This window comes from Protopterus annectens, chromosome 6.part1, assembly GCF_019279795.1.
Source record: "Protopterus annectens isolate FY-2018-M chromosome 6.part1, PAN1.0, whole genome shotgun sequence".
In the NCBI taxonomy this organism is placed as follows: Eukaryota; Metazoa; Chordata; order Ceratodontiformes; family Protopteridae; genus Protopterus; species Protopterus annectens.
Window position 1 is genome coordinate 147711105 of NC_056738.1, and position 22554 is coordinate 147733658.

Genomic DNA, 22554 nt, shown 5'->3' on the forward strand with positions numbered 1-22554 from the left:
ATGTCTCTTTTCAGCAGTGGCCAGGTGAAAAAATATCCACTGTTAACAAATCTTACAAAATGTCATAAAATACAATAAAATGAAAAACAGTAAATATTAAATATCACATACAAGATACAAAAATAGTATATAAAGAAAAAAACAAGTGACGAGATGGAGCCTAGATCTCGTTATATTCATAGAGTTATACATTAAGTTAATGTACTGGTGCAAGAGAATGCAGAGAGCACTACTTCTAGACAGCAGATTGTTGACTAAGAATTTCCGGGTGTGGTTAAACTATTGTGTCTGATCACAAAAGTACCTTCACTATATTATCCACACAAAACATTAGACTTGAGGTAGTCACACATATTAAGTTACTTGGGATCACCATAGATAATAATCTAAAATTTGACCTACACATCTAAAATACTATGAAAAGACCCATTTAAAACTAGATCTCATCTACAAAGCATCTCTGCCTCTCACCTTGCAATCTAGAGGTGAGGATTTAGGGAAGACCAGTCAATTTGCCCAAGTATGGAGGTAAAAGAGGTTAAAATTGAAACTTGTGCATTATATGAGATGTTTTTATAGCTTTTGATGCATTGTCAGATGGCATGTGTAGGATTATGATCACGCCAATGAGTCTAGAAGTGTGCCTGTAGATGAGATCTTGTCAAGGGGGCATTGTTTAATAGTCAGTCAGTGACTGTATACTTACTAATCTTTTTAATACATATGATGGTGGAATTATTCAATTGAGTAAAGTTATTTAGATTGATGGTGTTAGATTCTTCATTTTTGAGTAGCACAATTATTGTTAAAACACCAAGTATAATAGTCTCTTGGATGATATTATTTGTTGTAAATAATAGTATTTCTTTAGCTACATAGGAGTTGGCATTTGGTGAGATGTAGATTGCAATCACACACACTGACCTATTTGCTTTCGGCTTTAGTAAGGAAAACAAAATTTCAATTTTTTCATATTTAGATACTGTATGTGGTTGCATATAGAGTTATAAGGTGTAAGGAAACATAATATCTACTCCACTGCCTCTATTGTTTAATCTGTCAGACCTGGTAATATTGTAGCCCTGTGGTTGAAATCGTCATCTTTAATGGAGGGTTTTAATTGCATTTCAGTAAGTGATAAAATATCTGATTCATGTGCAGAGACCCATGCTTAAAGTTCTGGCACTTTGTTGACAATACTATGAATATTTAGGTTACAAAGCCTGAGACCTGAGAGTATAGCATTTGGGGTCTATATTACAAAGCCGAACTAAAACAAATTCGAACATTGTAATATCGAACCCTACAGTCAGAAAGTTAAAAATAGAGAAGCCGTGGCACATTGACTTTTTTCCCCAGGGAAAAAAAATCGGTGGGCTGTTTTTGGGGCTTTCTATTTCCTCCACTGAGGTGCAATCTCGGAGTTGGTATATTTCCCCCAACTTTAGTTTAAGTTTAAGGTTAATTTTTTTTTTTTTTTTGCCACAGAACAGCGATTTTTTTCCCCTGGGAAAAAAAATCGCTGTTGTGTGTTTTCGGTTTTGTTGGTTTTCGGACTTTAAGGTTCGATATTACAACGATTGAACTTTTGTTAGTTCGACGTTGTGATATAGACCCTAGCAGCTGTGATTATTGGTTCTGAATTATTTGGTGATAGAGGGATGTGCTCAGGGTTTGTGTGTTTATCTCTACAGAGATATAGGAGTAAAGACATGATAAGGGTCTGAGGGTAACGTGTGTTTAATTTTGTGCATAATTTCAATTTTTTTTTATGATGTAAGTATTGAGAAGGGGAAGACAAAAAGTAAGTTTGATGTCTTTGTATTTATTGTTTTGTAATTTTTAATGATTTGTTATTTTGAAGTCAGTTATTTTGCAGTTATATAGTGACAGGGATATTGAACTATGGTAAGAAGAACGTTTCAGGATCATAGGCGTGATTAAGTTTGTTTGTAATGACATTATGGGGTGGAATGTAATAATATAGGTTCATAGGTTCATAGGTAGATACTAGGCTGTCTGCCCTAGGGCATTTATAAGCCTAGCCAGAGTGTATTTGGCTTCCGCCTCCCTATTAGATTAGCCTACTGTGCCTCTGTAAAGTAGGTCACAGAAGGTACCCTTTTAAGATTAGTTTACTGTGCCTCTGTCTAGCAGGGACACAGGAGAGATCCCAGGGGTGAATTTGCGATTTCCCATCCACGCGTCCAAATTTCGCTTGAAGAGGGTCAGCGAGGGGCTATATCTAACATGAATTGGGATTCTATTCCAGAGTGAGGGGAGCCTCTGGGAAATGAATCTGTCCCTCCAGCATGTCCTATTTATTTTTGTGCTGAGGTTTAGGTCCCTGGAGCGTGTAGCTCTAAGGGACTTGGATTTTTTGAGGTGGAGCATGCCCATTAATTCTGGGTTTGACATGGCTTTGTACGTCAGGCATAGATCGCCTCTGAGTAGGCAGTAAGCAACTGAGTAGAACTGGAGTTTCTTTAGTTGAGCTGCATAAGACATCTGTTTGTAGCCTATGATCCTTTTGGTGAGGTACTTTTGGGGTCTCTCCAGTTGCTGCAGGTGTCGGGTAAGGTACATCCCAAAAGGGGCATTGTATTCAATTATGGGCCTGATGAGTGACAAGTAGAGGGGCACAATGACCTCTCTTAATCTAGATGCGAACCCTTTTGTGATAAGGTGGGCTATATAGAAGGTCTTTCTAACCACTCTGGCAACGTGATTATCAAAGGAGAGATTACTATCTACGTTGGTCCCCAAATCTCTAATTACTTCTTCCGTACTTAATGGATTACCACCTATGTGTTAATTTGTGGGCACCTTGTTTTTCCCAAAGGGGATGACTATGCACTTTTTAGCATTTAGCTTGAGGCCGTGGCTCTGGCACCAAGCATCCGTCTCTGTGAGACCCTTTGGAGGATGCTTGTGTCAGCTGGAGATTCGATTATGGCCCCTAGTTTGCAGTCATCTGCGAACTTTGTCAGCCATAATCCCCCCATGTTAGCCTGAACCTCAGAGAAGTATATACCGAACAAGAGGGGTCCCAGAACTGAGCCCTGTGGGACGCCACTTGTAACTGGTTTGGATTCGGACATGGCACCTGCGATTCTGACCATGTGGGTTCTATCTCTGAGCCAGTTTGCAACCCATCTTGTGATATAGGGGTTGATATTTAAGCTGGTAAGCTTATTTATGATGCCCAAGTGGGGTATTGTGTCGAAGGCTTTTGCGAGGTCCAGGTAGGCTGTGTGGACTACCTTGCCCTCATCTATGGCTTTGGTAACTGTTTCAAATAAATCAACTAGGTTTAAGAGGCAAGATCTGCCCTTAACAAAGCCGAATTGAGTAGGGTCCAGTGTCTGGAGGCTCCCAATTTGTTTATGAGTTCCATGATAATATGCTCCATAGCTTTACAGACCAGACTAGTCAGGCTTATGGGGCAATAGTTTCCAGGGTCCGTTGTGGCACCACCTTTGTGGAGTGGGACCACTGTAGCTGTTTGCCATTCTTTGGGTACATATCCTGTAGTAAGGCTAAGTTTGAACAGTGACAATGTGAGGGTTCAGTTCTTCTTGGAGCTCATGTAAGACACAGCCTGGGACACCGTCCGGTCCCATAGATGATGTGTTTTTTGCTTTGGAGAGGGCAGCTTTCACCTGTGCATCTGTGATGTCAGGGAGGTTACATTCATTTGGGATAGGCATTTGCTCCTTTGGGGGGGAAGGGGGAGAGAAGTTTGCGCTGAATCTGTCTGCCAGGATGTTGGCTATGTCTGTAGGTTCAGTATATTTTGTACCGTTATGCAACAATTCAGAGCATATCTGAGAGTTTCCGCCCATGTTCCTGACATAACTAAAGAAGGCCTTGTGATTATCTTTAGTGTTTAGGGCAATTTTTCTTTCAAAACTGGCCTTTGATGACTTTATGAGGGATCGAAGTTTCTTGCTAATACTGATCAGAGATGCCTTCCCTTTTTGGGATTTTGCTCTGTCATGTAGTAGCTTCCTCCTTCTGTTGTATAGCTTTTTTATGGCCGGGGTCCACCAGACAGGTCTCCTGTTTTTGGAGGAGTGAGTCTTGGTTTTATTTGGGATAACACAATCCATGCATTCCTACAGGTGCTCATAGAATGCATTGGTATATACTTGGTATTTGATAGTATAATTAGTAGGGATATTAGGATAAGATGAAGGAACATGGCATTGCAGTGGGAGATACAGCTGAGTTATGGAGGATATTGGGAGAAGTAGTTTATGGGCTAGTTAAGTATGATAAATGTTGGTGAGTATTGACATTGGCTGAGGTTATTGCTGAACAGGGACAGGGGTAATGAACAGAGTGAAGCATAATACATCTGAGTGGAACAGGATAGCCACCAAAACAGAAAAAAAAAAAAAAACAATCTGCAGACTTTTTGTTTAAGTAGCCAGCCTCAAGACAGTGCTTCAGCTGGAATCAGTTTGAGATACCCCTAAACAGTAAAATGCTGGCTTGTAACATTGATTAAACTACAACTGCAGGACAACATCTCTAGGTCAGCTCAGGTTTTCAGCATGGGTCAGTTTTTACTGAAAGGAACTGTAGCAGTAATCTTTAAATACTTTATAAAGGTGGGTAAGCTGTTCATGGGTAAGACAGCCATACTTATCAAAACACAATGTCTTTAGCAAACCTAAACTACATTAATACATGAAGTGTTGTGTTCTTTTCCTTTAGTAACAGCACTGGCTGCAAGCTCAGTGGTACAGATGGTTTAGCAGCTAATCCTGGTTGTGATTGTGAAGTGTGGTGGAAATAAATTAAAAATGGACAAAGCTGTGAAATAAAATGTAGGTAATACTGTTGTGAGATGTTCCAACATGTCTGCAGCTGAAGACATCAACCAATCCATTCTGATTGTTAAATGCTGCATTTCCATTTAAGGGAGTAATCTAGTCTGGAGTACTGATCATTCAAGGTGATTATTTTTACATTTAAAACTGAAGTATTGTTAAGTACCTGAACATATGGCAAGAGGTACATGATAAGCTTCTACTGACATGTATACTTTTTAAGCATCAATATCACATAAATTGATCAATTCCTGCCATGCCTTAAACCTCAGTCATCCTTTTCCTCAACACTATTCTGCATATATTGTTCCCACAAATGCCATTTATTTCTGCATAATTTGCTCCTTTTCTTTGTAAAACCCCATCTCCAGTTCTTTGTTCTCCTTTACTATATTTAGTACTTTGGATATAGATTATTTAGATTTTTAATTCTATTTTCTAGTAATTACTTTTTTGTCAGCCAGTAACATTAAACTTAGCAAGGCCTTACTAACTCTAGACAATTCAGATCCTGTGTCGCAGTGCAAAATAATAATTTCCTTAGTTATAACCATTTGCACCCCCAATATTTTAGACAAAATACTCTGTAGTGAATTTTTACCAACTTATAGTCCAGAAAACATGTTGCCAATTACGTCTTTACCTTTACATACCATTCAGTGTATGTATGTGGCAGTACATTTTAAGCATGTGTAGAGATGTATGATGCATGTGTACATACATATATTTATATCTGTAGATCACTCTGTGTCTCTCTGTCTCTCTCTCTCTGTAATTAATTAATATGTGTAAGAACTGTGTTCTTCTAAATCCATATCCAAATAATTACCAAATGATGATGTGGCTCATAACTATTTTACTTACTTTTGCTTCATGGCCTTTAACACTATCTCCATAGAAATCCTTTTACCTTACTTCAGGTGTGCTTTCAACTCACTAAACTAAGGTTCATATTGTCTTACCTCAACAAGCATCTGACCTGTGTTGACTGCCATGACATAGCATCCAAAATCCATGACATCCTGATCCATTCCCACTTTACTCACCCACATTCTTACATATCCTTTCTCTTTTTTAACTCCACATGCAATCTCATTCCTGCTAACAGAGCTGCTTGCAAAGGACATATAGATGGCTCTGTAAATGCAAAATAAGAAATGCAATGACCTTACATATTTCTACCTTATCTGTTAAAAAACTCATTTTGTGGGACAATTCGTTAAGTAAACCTTTAATTCTCTCACTCATCTCCTCTAAGTTCTTTGTTTGACTCCTACTAAGTTTAGAATAAACTCTAATACCTAAATATTTAATGTCTAATTTTGTACATACTGCTTATCTTGAAAGTGCTAAACCATTGATAAAATTCTCCATGCTTGCATTAGTAATAAACTCACTAGTCTAAGCATAAACCCCATGTCACTCACTGGGTTTCAAATTGGTTCTCTGATCAAACAAACAAACACACACACACACACACACACACACACACACACACACACACACACACACACACACACACACACACACGCACACACACATACATACACACACACACATACATACACACACACACACACACACACACACACACACACACACACACACACACACACAGTGCAAGTTGTGGGCACCTTCTTATCAAAGAGGTACCTCAGTAGTGGTATCAACTCTGTACTGGGCTCCATCCTCTTTGGTATCTAGTCCTCAGATGTCAATGGTCTAAGATTAACCAAGTCTGGCAATGATTGTGAAGTTGGTTACTGTAAGTGACTTCCTTACAGACACTTATATCATGCAAAAGGGGCTTGCCAGAACCAGCACTTTGTATGTCAACCACTACATTAAACATAATACAACAAAACATAGTGCAGCTTTCCCTGTGAAACAAATCTGTCCTACTGATTCCCACATACAAAGGATCCCGCTTAAGACAGACACAGTCATTAGAAATCTAGGCACCTTTGCTGACAATGAACCCTCCTTGAATTATCATGTATCAGTTTTAGTTAGGAAATCCTTCTACCTTGACAAATTAATCATCAACGATATGACCTCCAGATCTAAGGATGTCACAATTCCCCCTGTTATTCCCTCATCGGGCAATTCATAGAGGGTTAGAATGTTCTGCTTCAACCACATTGCCCAGCAAGAAGGAATGCAACATTTACTAAATAAAAAAAAAAGTCCTTAACTGCCATGAGTGACTAAAAAGCCCTCTTACTTTTGTTTTCATCAAATTTCCTCCTACATGGTGATATCTGCTTTCCCTTCTGGGCTATGCCCTCCACGCTCATGATCAAACCACACCAACTGCGGGTAAATCTTCAATATACTACACCCACATCATCAGTTATTGAAATACTAGACTCCTTCCACATTAGAAATACCAGTAATATGAAAAACACTCACTGCATAGACCTCAACTATCACTGCAATATACACAAGGGTCTATATCACATTGTCGAATTCTGAAAATGTCGAATGGCTAAAATGTCGAAAGTGCCGTTCATCAAAACTGTTCTTGTGGGGGCTGCACCCCCCACACCCACTGCTAATTATATATAGCAATTCTGAGATCACACTACAGTGAGGAAAGGGCAAATTTTCTGATCCTCACTGTACCACAATCCCACAAAACACTTTTCGATAAACGGCACTTTCGACATTTTAGCCGTTCAACATTGTCATAATTTGACAATGTGATAGGAATCCTATACACAAGGCCTCTATTGGAGAAATGTACCTCACATTAAGAATTTATTATCTATTGAATAAGCCTGTTTGCATGTCTAATGATGTAACACATTGGCTTCCTTCAAATCCTGCCCTGGTGATTGTGATTGGAGTTTATTGTTGGAGTAAGCAGTATAGTCTTCATTGACTAGGGTGGAAAATCCATTCACTAAACTCCAGGTTGCATGGTCAGGCTATATATGGTCAGCAAGGCCACCTGCATAGCAAGAACCTATGAACTTAAATAAATACACCCACACATGCACACGTACACCCACACACGCACACACACACACACACACACACACACACACACACACACACACACACACACACACACGCACACACGCACACACACACACACACACACACACACACACACACACACACACACACACACACAGACACGTAGCTAGATATATGTAAACACTCACATACATATGTATGTATATGTGTATATGTCTGTGTGTGTTTATATATATATATATATATATATATATATATATATATATATATATATATATATATATATATCTTAAGATTAAATTGCTTGAAAAGTGACTAAACTATAAAGATAAAATTTGCCAGTGCTGCCATGCAGGAATACAGCCAAGACTACAGCTCAGGCTCTTTTAGTGGTATTTGTGTCTCAGACATTGGAAAGGGGAGGTTGGACATGACCATCCTGTGAAGCAGGGGTATGCACTTGAATGCACCCTTGCTTATGATCTCTGGCAGAGGCTGGGGTGTGCAGGAGGGATTGTCTTTAGAAGGCAGGGTGAGCAATGACTGAGTTGTAGTAGAGGCAGGACAATATGCCAGCATGCCCCATTATATGTCTGTCCTAGGATATTATGGATGTGCAAGGTGGTTGGAATACAGGACATGGAAAAAAATCTTTCCTCAGAGTGCCTCACTCTCCTCAATAGTCCCAAATGAGTGGAAGTAAGTCTAGAGGGGGCTTGTCAGACTTGGAGGCTTCTAGAAGCAGCTGATGGTCAGCTGTGGAGACAGACAAAATATAATTAAAGAAATAAAAATAAAAAAAATGAATTCTGATATGACCTTCAGTACACTGATAAAGTAAATTAACAAATGAGACAATACTGTTAATCTGTTAAAATTAGACAGAGAAAAGGATAAAAATATCGGGTCTATATTAGAACACCAAACTTTCAAAATTTCGAGTGTTCTAATATCGAACCCTATTAATCGAAAATTTAAAACATCGAACATACAGAACAGCAAATTTTTTCCTAGGGAAAAAATTTGTTGTTTCAAAATGCATACACACAACACAAGCACACCAAACAAACAGCAATCCACACACATACACCTAAAGTCTTACACCTAACTCTACACTAAACTATACATACACCACTAACTATCCACTTACCTTAACCCAAACCCTAACCCTAATGTCCGTCACTATCACACAGTCACCTCACCCGCGCCCTAACCCTAACTCACCTTCCCCACCGTAAGCCTCACGTCCACACAATCGCACACTTACCTGACCCGTGCCCTAACCCTAACTCACCTAACCCGCCCTAACCCTCACGTCCACACAATCGCACACTTACCTGAACCCGACCAGTAACTTTCCACCACAGAGCTGAAAATACCGAAGCAACAGAAACGGACAACTGAATTCTTTCCCTAGGAAAAAATTTGTTTTTCTCTTTCTTCGATATTTTCAGCGTTCACTGAAAACAGGTCGATATTAGAACACTCGAAATTTTGAAAGTTCGGTGTTCTAATATAGACCCAAAATATCATCTCATCTTTGATATGCAACCAAATCCTTGCATTTCACTATGATTGGCTAGAAATGTCTACATAAGTACTTTTATACCAGTGTTAAAATAAGTAAAATGTTTTCTGATGTGATATCTGATATGTGTGTTGGATGGGCCAGGAAGGGAAAAGTGTGAATGGTTTCCCATGTTTTGGAACTGCCAGGGAGTTCAAAAAGTTGAAATATGTGGTTTGTTTTAAGTTTTTATATTCTACCACTAGTCTTGCAGTCTAGTTTTGCTTGTTTTTTAGTTTTATTCTTCACTACCTGATGGCTATGGGGAATGGTGATAACATACTTAACCTGACTTTACATCCGGTATCTGAAAGTCTGGATAATATGCTAAAGATGTTGATTTCAAACCTAGATGGGATGCAAAAAACTTTACAAACTTTGGTTGCTCAAAATGGTGGAGAATTAAGAAAATAATATCAGAGTGATTCTGCTAATTTGGAAGTTATAGTGTGAACTGTTATAGATTTTAATGGTGTTTAATCATGTTTGCAAACAGATATAGGTAATAGAACTGCATTGATTAACAATAATTATGATCCTTTTGCTAATATTCATGAAGGGGAAACTCATAAAACAAAACTACCAGAATTTAGAGGAAATTTGATAGCGCTAGAAAAATGCCTTAAAAATATCGGGCATTAGTTACTGAAAATGAATATTTTGAATGTTGAATAGATTTAAAGATCATTCTGAAGGGTTTTCATTTGTTCAAATGCAGAAATGGAGTTTCCCCTGAAGATACTTTCATAGGTTCATAGGTTGGTACTAGGCTATCGGCCATAGGGCCTATACAAGCCTAGCCATAACAATTCCCTGGATATTTCTTCCCACAATATTTACTTCCCTGTCTAGCAGGGCAACTGACATGATCCCCAGGGTGAATTTCCTATCTCCCATCCAATCATCAAGGTTCGTTTTGAAGAGGCCAAGGAGGTGCTCTGCTTGACATGTATGGGCAGTCTATTCCAGAGTATGGGGAGTCTCTGGGTTAGGACCCTATCCCTCCAGCATGTTTTGTTTATTGTGATGACAAGGTTTAGATCCCTGGAGCGTGTGGCATTGAGGGATTGGGATTTCTTTAAGTGGAGCATGTCCAACAGCTCAGGGTTTGACATGGCCTTGTATGTTAAGCAGAGATCACCTCTGAGTAGATGATATGCCACAGAGTATAGCTGGAGTTTTTTTAGACGGTCAGTATAGGGCATCTGCTTTAGGCCTGTAATTCTTTTAGTGAGATATTTCTGCAGCCTTTCCAGCTGTTGCAGATGTCTTGTGAGGTACATACCAAATGGGGCGTTGTACTCTATAATGGGTCTAATGAGGGATGAGTACAGTGGGACAATGACCTCCTTTTTTTTCTGGATGAAAATCCCTTAGTGATGAGGTGTGCCACATAGAAGGATTTCCTGACAGTTGTGGCAATGTGGTTATCGAAGGTGAGACCACTGTCCACCTGTGTCCCTAAGTCTCTCATCACACTTTCGGTGTTTAGTGTAATGCCACCTATGTGGTAATTCATGGGTACATGTTTTTTCCCAAAGGGGATAACTAAACATTTCTTGGCATTAAGCTTGAGCCCATGGCTCTGGCACCAAGCAACTGTTTCTGTAAGGCCCTTTTGTAGAATATCCACATCATTTGGGGATTCAGTAATGGCTCCCAGTTTGCAGTCATTTGCGAACTTTGTTAGCCAGAGTCCTTTAGTGTTGGCCTGTACTTCAGAGAAGTAGATGCCAAGCAAGATCGTTCCCAGGACTGAACCCTGAGGTACTCCACTTGTCACTTGTCTGGAGCTGGATTTGGAGTCGGCTACTTTTACAGTCTGGGTTCTGTCAGTAAGCCAACTGGCATCCCGTCGAGTGACGTAGGGATTTATGCCCAGCTTATTAAGTTTATTTATGATTCCAGAGTGTGGGATGGTGTCGAAGGTGTTGGCGAGGTCCAGATAGGCTGTGCAGACTGCCTTACCCTCGTCCACCGCTCTGGAGACTGATTCGAAGAAGTCAATCTGGTTCCGGAGACAAGATCGGTCGTTCACAAACCCAAACTGGGTGGGGTCCAGTGTTTGAAGGCTGCCAATGTCTTTGTTTATAAGTTCCATGATAATGCGTTCCATGCCCTTGCAGATCAGGCTTGTCAGACTGATGGGATGGTAGTTCCCAGGATCCAAGGTGGATCCCCCTTGTGGAGTGGGATAACTGTAGCTGTGCACCACTCAGTGGGCACAAAGCCTGAGATGAGGCTTTGATTAAACATGACACTTAGGTGAGGTACCAGTTAATTTTGTAGTTCATGTAGTACACATCCTGGGATGTCATCTGGTCCCATGGATGCTGTATTCTTAGCTTTGGAGAGTGCGGTTTCTACCTGTGTGGCCATGATTACCGGAATTTGGCAGTCTTTTGGTATTGAGATGGGCCCTTTAGGGGGTGAGAGGGGGGTGAATTTGGCACTAAATCGATCTGCCAGGATATTGGCAATATCCTTGGGATCAGTATATTTAATGCCATTCTGTTGTAGCATTGCCATTTAGAATCTTGACATAACTATAGCATGCCTTGTGGTTGTCTTTGGAATTTTTGGCAATTTTATTTTCGTAACTAGCTTTGGAGAATTTTATGAGGGATCTCAGCTTCTTACTGAGGCTGGTAAGGGAGTTTTTTGCATCCTGGGATTTTCCTCTTTTCTGCAACAGTTTCTTTCTTCTGTTGTATAGTTTGTTTATGGCAGGGGACCATAGATTGGCTTCCTTTTTTTGTAGGAGACCATCTTGGGTCTATTTGGGAAGGCATGATTCATGTCCAAGTGGATGTGCTCATACAGTGCCTTAGTGTAGGATTCAGCAGTCAAACTTTCAGGTATCGTCTGCATGGGTGCCATGAAGTTTGTCACTTCTGACTTGAGTAGCATGAAGTTGGCTTTGGAGATGTTTTTTATGGAGGTTTCCTTACTGGTGAGTGGGGGTGGGATGTGGATGTCAAGGATGATTTGCTTATGGTCAGACCTGACCAATGAGGGGGTGACCACTGGTGTGGAGCATCTATTTCCCATGTTGGTAATGACCAGGTCTAGGATATTGGAGCCCCTGGTGGGACAATGGATTAGTTGATCCATGGCATTGGAATTTATGAATTCCAAGAACCCTTGGGAAAAGGTGTTGGTACCTGAGTAGTTTTCCCAGTTAATGGCAGGGTAGTTGAAATCACCCAGTATTATGGTGTGTGGTTGTATCTTAATATTTTCCAGTATGTTTAGAAAGGTGTAGTGAGAATCTTGGGGCATGATGGGGGATCTGTAACAAGCTATAATTTGGATTGCAGTCTTACCTAGTGTTAGCTGCACCTGGAGAATTTCAGATGCATTGTGTTGGGCAACTAGCCTGGAGGTGTGAATATCCTTGGTGAATATGGACAATCCTCCACCTTTATTGTTTCAGTCTTGGTTTGGTGGCTGAAAAGTGTGGTAAGAGTTGTAGCCTGGTATTGCAGGGATGCTCTCTGGAGCCTTGAACCAGGTCTCAGTTACTGCACAGATACTGATGTTCTCCATTTTGAGGAGTGCCTCAAGAGAGTGCATTTTGAGGTTTAGACTTCTAGCATTGAGTAGCATTACCTTAAGATTTTGCATGCTTGTATCTGTTATGGTGGTGCTTTTGTCCTTTGAACTTTGCCTTAAAAAGGCACTATAGAGGTGGTGAGAGCTTTAGCCAGTAATCTGAATCTCTGGGGTGACAGGTGCAGACCATCTCTGGCAAAGCATTGTAGTTTGTCAATCATGTCATCCCAGGCAGACAGATACTGGATCCCCTTTGAATGACACCAGAAGCTTAGCCAATTGTTGAAGTCAATCATTTTGTCCTTATACTGTAGTTTCATTCTGGGTGAAGGCAATATGCTACTCAGGGCTAGGGTCATACCTGCCTGGGCCACATGATCTGAGAGCTCTTCCTTGTCTCTTTTCCTGTAGTCCAGGGAGGTACGTCTCAAGTCATTCACTCCAACATGGACAATGACAGATTCGTATTTGTACTTGTTGTGGAGTGACTTGAGTGCATGCATTATGTGGTGGATCCTGGAACCAAACAGGCAGCTGACTGTAATTTTCTCCTTGTTCAGCCTGGTGAGTGGGACATCAGTATGCCTAACTATAGAGTCACCTATGGCTAAAGTGTTGGGTACGTTGTCTTGCTTAGGGGCTGTTGTTGGGTGGCACACTGATGTTGTGAGCTATGTGTCACTTTGGCTGTGACTGGTGTTTGTTTGCGTTTCAGCTTCGGAGGTTCTTCATGCTTGGGCAGGTTAATGTTAAGGGCCTCCGCATATGTGGGTTTAGCATTGCTATGTGTGGGTGTTGATGGTGTGGGTTTTGATGGGCTATGTGTTGCTTGTGGTGTAGTGCAGGTGTTAACCTTCTCCTTTTGACTGACTAGCACAATCTTGGCTGGAGAGAGCTTTGCTTCCAGTTTGGCTATGTAAGTGCATCTTTCGCAGGTTGTAGTGTTGGGTGGTAGGAGGAGAGGGTGAACTAGTTTAATTTTTTTTCAATTTAACTGGCTTACAATTGTTAAAAATGTTAGTTAAGAACAATACTGACATTATGAATCAAGTTAAAGCAAAAGTATATACTTTGGATACACTGATGAATGAAATGTTAGTCTTTTCTCTGCAGTTACATGAAAAATATGAAGATGGTCTCTACAGTTGAAAAATTTGGAAGAACTGTTCTTATTAGAAACTATAAAACATTGCAACAATATAAACTAGCGTATTCAAACAGAACAGCATATTATCTTAATCATGAGGCCTTTTCCTTTAAGAAGTCTTATACTAGGAATAAAAAAATGAGTCATGCCCATTTAAATCAGAAAGGTAATCAGACTGTTTCCACCAATAGACCAGAGGCTTCAAATAACCTGTACAGACAGGATGTTAATGCAATGTCAGATGTAAATCGAGAGGAAAAGATGCCAGGTCCATCCAGAATGTCAGATGAGGCTGTTGGACTGCCTTATCATCCAAATGAACATTTTAACTATGAAGACAACTCAAAAAACGTTAGGCGAGGATGAGGAGGGAGCCATTCTATAAATCAGAAGATGAGAGAACAATAAAGATTATTATCGAATGTGGAAATGTCGAATCCGCTGTTGTGTTGTCTCGTTCATGATGTGTGGTGAGGATGTGTGGTAAGTGGTGTTCTTGTAAGGGTATTGGCTAGGGATTTTAGTGTGTGTGAGTGTGTGTAGTGGTGAGTTTTATGTGTGTTCTGTGTTCAGTGCGAACTTGGAGTTAGTATATATAAGTAGCGGGGGTGTGGAGGATGCAGCCCCCCACATGGGGGGGTGCAGGGGTGCTTGCCCCCCTACTTATAGGTAGGGTAGGTGTGTTTGTTTGTTATGTTGTGTTTGTGTGTGTTGTTTTGTTTGTTGTAGTGTCATTAGGTAGATGTTTGTGTGCTTGTTTGTGTGGTAGTGTATGTATGTGAATGATTGTGATCTTGAATTTCGCTGTTTTGGGTGTCAGTTTTTTGGGCTTTCAGCTTTATAGTCTCGAGATACTAAAATTCGGTATTTTAGTATTTTGAGATTATAAAGTGAATATATAGATGTGTTCTGGCTGTCAAGCAAATTACATAGGAATGTCAACATGTACTTTAGAAAAATGGATAAAAAAACATTACATTCCATCAAGGCAAAAGATTATAATAATGTTCTATATAAACATACTACTTTTTGTGACTGATAAAAAGTGTTTTCTGTAATTGAGCAATTTCTCTATGATTTAAGGGGTTATGAATTATAGAAATAAACTGAAAAGCATGGAAACAAATGGCAAGTTAGGTTAAATGCTGATAAGCACACTGGACTGAATGAATCTATAAATATAAGGTATTTTTGAGGGACAAAAGATTAAAGGCTAAATAAATAATAGTAGCACCATTTTTTTAGTTTTAGCATTTTTAAATGTAAATAAGTTGTACGTATCAACTTTTATAAGTGTGTTTCATATTATATTTTAGATATTTGAATTCAGTTTGAACCTTAATTGTTTGTCCCCTTCAAGCGGATACCAGCGTGGTCCAGTGATGTATGCCTAAATAAGTGGTGTACTTATCTAAACGTAAACATAGCCATTCTCATTACCTGCTGCTGCTTTACTCTTTGTTATTGGTCTTTCATGACTTTCTAACCCAGCCAGTTTTTTTTATAGAAAAGCTTCCTGTAGAATTTATGGTCATAGTGTCTGCTTGTTCTGCACTACTGTGAGAAAGTATTTCAAACAGTTTTGCATATTAGTCATGATTATGCTGGCTTTTGTTTACCTTAGATGTATTCTTTTATGGAAATTTTGTGACTAATAGCATCCAGAAAAGTCTGTAATGTTGATGTGACTATTTCTGCAAGCTCCTCTCAAATCAGCACAAGCACCTAAATATACTTGGGATCTATATACCCCAGGGGCCAAGCTAACCACATTAGAGTCATGCTCCACTGGGCCTCCCACACCCTCCCCCAAGAAACCATAGTTCTAGGCAATGTTAATAATGACTGGAACTCTATCCACTCTCCAACACCCATTAATCACATAAACCTATATACTTTTACCCAAATCATTCAATCACCCACACGCATCGATAAGTCCTCAAAAAGAGAATCCATACTAGACTGGATCTTCGCAAATCAACCCAACACTGCCCTTCATTGTGGAACACTGCCTAACTCTGTAAGTGACCACAATCCCACTTTCATCCTCAGGCATAAACTTAAATCAGTTAACTCCCCCTCCCTACTACAAACCCATGCCCATAAAATTTTCTCCACAGGCCACTTTCTAGAAGCCTAAGAATCATGTAAGTGGTCTCCCATCAAAACACTCCCACTTTACAATGCCATAGAATACTTCAACTCCATATTTCTAGACACCCTCAACCAGCTAGCCCCAATCAAAATAATGCGAATTTGTAGCAATCTTGCCCCATGACAACAAAGCACCATAAGGACTTTACTAAAAGAGAGGGATAAGGCATGGGAAACCTGGCTCCAACACAAAACACTCACAACTAGGCAAGCATATCTTGAACTTAGAAACAAAGATAAGAAACATTTTAAGACTGACAAGCAAAATCACTACACTTCCCTACAAAGAAAACATAGTAACAACCCTCAAAAATTCTGGTCTGCACTGAACAACATCCTCCAACCCAGTAAAGCAACACCTACCTCACCTAATATAGATGGTTCAAACACACACATAGCCTCAACTTTCAATGACTACTTTACTTTTTCTATACTTAAACTAATAAACAATACAAGCCCTAATAACCTCCCCCAATCTCCTAAACACCAGACTAACTCTACCTCCTTCTCACTCAAACCTGTACCAATATAAACTATCCAAAAAATCTTAGCAAAACATAAACCAACCACCCTTGCTGCAGACAATCTTCCTGCCAAATACCTCCAACTAGCATCCAGAGCCATAGCCTACCCTCTCACACTGCTAATAAATAGATCTATCACTGAACAAACCATCCAAAACATGTGGAAAATCTCTTTCATTATCCACAAAGGTGGAACATCCACCGATCTCTCCAACTACCCACCCATTGCCATCCTCTCACCACTATCCAAAATCATAGAAAGATGCATTCACCAACAACTCCTCACCCACCTCCTCTCTAATAACCTTTTATCCAACTCACGACATGGCTTCTGCCCATCCCACAGCACCACCACAGCCCTAATTAATTTCACCAACATCATAAACACATACAGAAACCAAGGTAATCTTGTCTGTTCCACCTTTCTAGACTTATCCAAAGCTTTTGATTCAGTTTCCCACAATAAACTCCTAACCTGCCTCTCAGATCTCAACCTGGACAGCCCCACCATACACTGGTTTAAAAGCTATCTAGACAACCGCCATCAATCAGTCAAGTGGCTTAACTCCCTATCCCCCCCCACTCCCAGTCACAGTTGGCATACCCCAAGGTTCCATCCTCGGCCCCCTCCTGTTCAACTTCTTTACAAATCAACTCCACTCTGCTACTACAAATGCCAAAATAGTCCAATACACTAATGATACAACTCTGATCTGCTCTGCATCTAACATACAACTTCTCCAAGAAAAAAAACAACAATCCTTCACTGAAATAGAATACTGGCTAAACAATTCCCAGTTAATATTAAACCCAAAGAAAACACAGCTTATGCTGTTCCACTCTGCAAAAACCCAAGACACTACCTTCTCCATATCATCAGCTAACAGGACTTTCATCACCCCAGTCTCAGAAGATAAGTTATTAGGATTCACCATTGACCAACAACTAAAGTACAGCAAACATATATCCCTCACTGTCTCCAAAGTCCACAAAAAACTAGGGACCCTCTATCACTGTAAGCGATACCTTACTTCCGAAGCTAGAATTGCCGTAGCCAGAACCGATCTGCTAGCAACTATATTATATGCATGTCCAGTATTAACAAACTTAAATAAAATAGACCTTAATAAACTCTCCACATGCTATAACAAAATCACCAATCGACATTTCAATTAGGCAGTTACGATCTACCAACAAAGATCTAATAGAAAATATCCATTGTAAAAATAGCTCAGGCGAATCTTTCTTCACTAGCAAAGTTGTAAAAATCTGGAATACCCTGCCACCTGACCTCCGACTACAAAAATGTGCAACCACCTTCAAAACCCAATTAAAATCCTACCTAAACACCAGCCATGTATGTATCTGCAAAGGACCTCCCTGAACTTCCAGTCACCTGAAAGAGGGTACCCCCTTGCTTTAGTCAAACACATGATACTGTATTACACCCTCTCTCTTTGAACATACTGTAATATTGTTTGCATGCCTATACTATACTAAAATTATGCATGTCTATAAAAACATGACTTATCTCTGTATTATTAACATGTTAACCTTTCTATACTTATGTACTTATACTTATCTCTGTATTATTAGCATGTGAACCTTTCTAGATCTGTACCTTGATTGTCATTATATATATTGCTCATATTATGTAACAATTTTCTGGAGCTTTTCTCCCCAGGACTCCGCTGAAAACGGACACTAGCTGTCCAGCCGGACCATCCTGGTAAACAAATGTTAAATAAATAAAAAATAATTTGTAACCAAATTCACTACACTGAAGACAAAATCATTGAATTGACTGTGAGTGCTAGTTCTTTGCAGATATATGTATAATGCTCTACATTAGACATACTTTACGCTTTCCTAATGATTAAGAATTTAATCTGTCCAGGTGAAAAGGCTTAGTGCCTGTTTTCTTGCTGTTAAGGTACTGTTTATCATTATACTGTGTAGCCCTTTTTTTTTCTTTTTTTTTTACAAGCCTAATGATAGTTTGATTATTTAGCTGTCCTTACCCATTTGTGATTTCCACACTGTCCTAATTAAGCTAACAATTTGTGCAGGATAGCTCATATTCTGCTTTCAAATGTACAATAAGTGTATATCCAAGTTTATTTATGGTGCAATTTAAATTTAATATGCTTACATTTAATTCTTTTTTCTCTAAAAAGGTAATGTGAGGTATAACCATAACACCCCCACTATACCCTTTTATTCTTTTGCTTTCTTTCTTAGCACTAGAAAAATGCCTTAAAAATTTTGGGCATTAGTTACTGAAAATGAATATTTTGAATGTTGTATAGATTTAAAGATCACTCCGAAGGGTTTTCATTTGTTCAAATGCAGAAATGGAGTTTCCCCTGAAGATACTTTCATAGGTTCATAGGTTCATAGGTTGGTATTAGGCTATTGGCCCTAGGGCCTATACAAGCCTAGCCATAATAATTCCCTGGGTATTTCTTCCCACAATATTTACTTCCCTGGACCCCTGTCTAGCAGGGTGACTGACGTGATCCCCAGGGTGACTTTCCTACCTCCCATCCAATTGTCACAATTCCTTTTGAAAAGGGCCAAAGAGGCACTCTGCTTGACATGTATGGGCAGTCTATTCCAGAGTCTGGGGAGTCTCAGGGTCAGGAACCTATCCCTCCAACATGTTTTGTTTATTGTGATGACAAGGTTTAGATCCCTGGAACATGTGGCTATGAGGGATTGGGATTTCTTTAAGTGTAGCATGTCCAACAGCTCTGGGTTTGACATGGCATTGTATGTTAAGCAGAGATTGCCTCTGAGTAGATGATATGTGATAGAGTATAGCTGGAGTTTTTTTAAATGGTCAGTATAGGGCATCTGCTTTAGGCCTGTGATTCTTTTAGTGAGGTATTTCTGTGGCCTTTCCAGTTGTTGCAGATGTCTTGAGAGGTACATACCAAATGGGGAGTTGTATTCTATAATGGGTCTAATGAGGGATGAGTACAGTGAGACAATGACCTTTTTTTTTTCTGGATGAAAAGCCCTTAGTGATGAGGTGTGCCACATAGAAGGATTTCCTGACTGTTGTGGTGATGTGGTTATCGAAGGTGAGACCACTATCCACCTGTGTCCCTAAGTGTCATATCACACTTTCGGGGTTTAGTGTACTGCCACCTATGTGATAATTCATGGGTAAATGTTTTTTTCCCAAAGGGGATAACTATACATTTCTTGGCATTGAGCTTAAGCCCATGGCTCTGGCACCAAGCATCTGTTTCTTTAAAGCCCTTTTGTAGAATATCCACATCATTTGGGGATTTAATAATGGCTCCCAGTTTGCAGTCATTTGCAAACTTTGTTAGCCAGAGCCCCTTAGTGTTGGCCTGTACTTCAGAGAAGTAGATGCCAAACAAGAGCGGTCCCAGGACTGAACCCTGAGGTACTACACTTGTCACTTGTCTGGAGCTGGATTTGGAGTCGGCTACTTTTACAGTGTGGGTTCTGTCAGTAAGCCAGTTGGCAACCCATCAAGTGATGTATGGATTAATGCCCAATTTAGAAAGTTTATCTATGATTCCAGAGTGGAGAATGTCATTGAAGGCCTTGGCGAGGTCCAGATAGGCTGTGTAGACCGTCTTACCCTCATCTGTAGCTCTGGAGACTGACTCAAAAAAGTCAATCAGGTTAAGGAGACAAGATCGGCCCTTCATGAACCCAAACTGGGTAGGTAGTCCAGTGTTTGAAGGTTGCCAATGCATTTGTTTATAAGTTCCATGATAATACTTTCCATGGCCTTGCAGCTCAGGCTCGTCAGACTGATGGGGTCTCTACTCTCCTGTACACTACTCTCCTATGGTCCCCTTCACTCCTCTAATTCATCTCCTCTGTACACTTACCATTTTCTTTCTTTACATTTACTTAGAGTAACTTGTAATGTTCCCTCTCTCTTCCTTCCATAGGTTGTAGGCTGCAATACTTCTGGTATATGCTTTGACCCCTGCCCATGGATAGTGAGCAAACTTATTTATCTTTAACACCCTTTTGCAACTCTGTGTGCTAAATTGCTGAAACCCTGAAATAATAAGTTATTGTATGTTTCTCATTATCAGTCTCTCAACCCTTAATATTTAAAATAAACCTGTATTCACTTACTAACTGCACACCACTGAATTGACTCAGGAATCCTACCCCCTCTCTAGTTTTCTCCATACTCCAAGCAATTATTCTCCAGGTTTCTCTGATTAATGTAATAGACCCTCTCTACAGTATATATTAGATCTACCTTACAATTTCCACCACTAGACGCTGTCAGTTAAGTGTGTTTAGGCATAAGTAACATAACTTTGCATCATATACTTGCTAACCTGAATGTTTTCCAGGACTACTTCACCTGGGTTACTGATTGTTTATTTTGTAATGCTGCAATACAAATTCCAGGTTCATCATGCTCCATTCACCCTTGGGGCTCACTGCGCTCCCCTACCCTGCCCCCAATTCCTACCCACCCCCAGTACCTGCACATTTAAACTGTCTAAACCACTCCCACTTACCCTCACACCTATAATGATCCTCCATCCCTTCAAATCAAACTTCCTCCACTCCAACAATCATATTTCCTCCACCCCTCCCCCTCATAACCACTAGTAACTAACAAACTAAATACTTTCAGAACACTATCTTCTAATTCCTCCCCAATAAAAGTCTACTGTTACCATCTCCAAACTACATAACAACTCCACCTCTCCACTACACCCACCCAAAACCCTCAAAAATCCTCCAATACTTACTCAACACTAACATGCATCTACATACAACACTCCTGATAACCCACACAATACTCATACTACTTGTCTGTCCATTACTACACCTAACTGCCCTCACATCCTTTACCTTTTCTCATCTTTCCTCCACCACCTCCATATCTACCATCAGTAATCCTACCAGCTTTTCAAACATATCTCCCCATCATTACCTACGACTGTTCTATTACCAGCTCCATGACTAATTCCAAACATCCAAGCAAAAACACCCAATCTACATACTCTATCTATACAATTTGCCTTTATCTGGTGATATCCACCCCAACCACACCTCAAGCAACAACCCCCATCTCCTCATCAAGCCAACTCCTACAAATCCCTTTGCTTGGTAACACTAAATACCCAAGGCCTCTGTAAAAATATCCTCAACTTCCATGCATGGCTCTCCCATAATCAACCCGCCATCATTGCTCTAACTGAAATATGGCTTAAACTTTACATAAATTATTTTAAAATTCTCCCCTCAGCTATCAAATAATCAGATCTGACAGATCCAGTAAAAAAGAGGAGGAGTTGCAATAATGTTTGCAAACTCCCTCGCCATAATATCATACTCCAACCACATGCCCCAGTTTAACAATGCAGAAATAACCATTGCCTTGTTAAAAATAAACAACTATAAAAATCTCTGCCTCATTGCTCTCTACATCCCAACAGGAAGCAACATTCCCATACTAGAAAATATCATTGCTTTGATCTCTTCCAACATAACAAATGAAACAATCATCCTAGGAGATGTAAACACCAGCTGGACAAATCTGACCTCCAACTCCCCTCTAGCAACAATATAAATCTATTCAAATTCACCCAGCTCATTAACTTCCCAACAAGACCATCCAAAAACTATTACTCTGGGTTCATCCTGGACTGGATACTCATCACATGCCCCAACAAAATATCTGAAGCAACCACCCTCCTCGATTCCCTAAGTGACCACCTCCCCACATATATCTGCTGGTCACCAAGCACTCTTTTCGACACCAACACC

At 40.0% G+C, this 22554-nt stretch overlaps 1 protein-coding gene across 1 annotated transcript in view; it reads left to right on the plus strand.

The window, feature by feature from the left end:
• The window catches only part of LOC122805435 (retinol dehydrogenase 16-like), a 415973-nt gene that overhangs the window by 135821 nt on the left and 257598 nt on the right, over positions 1-22554 (plus strand). The gene's annotated exons all lie outside the window — the stretch shown is intronic.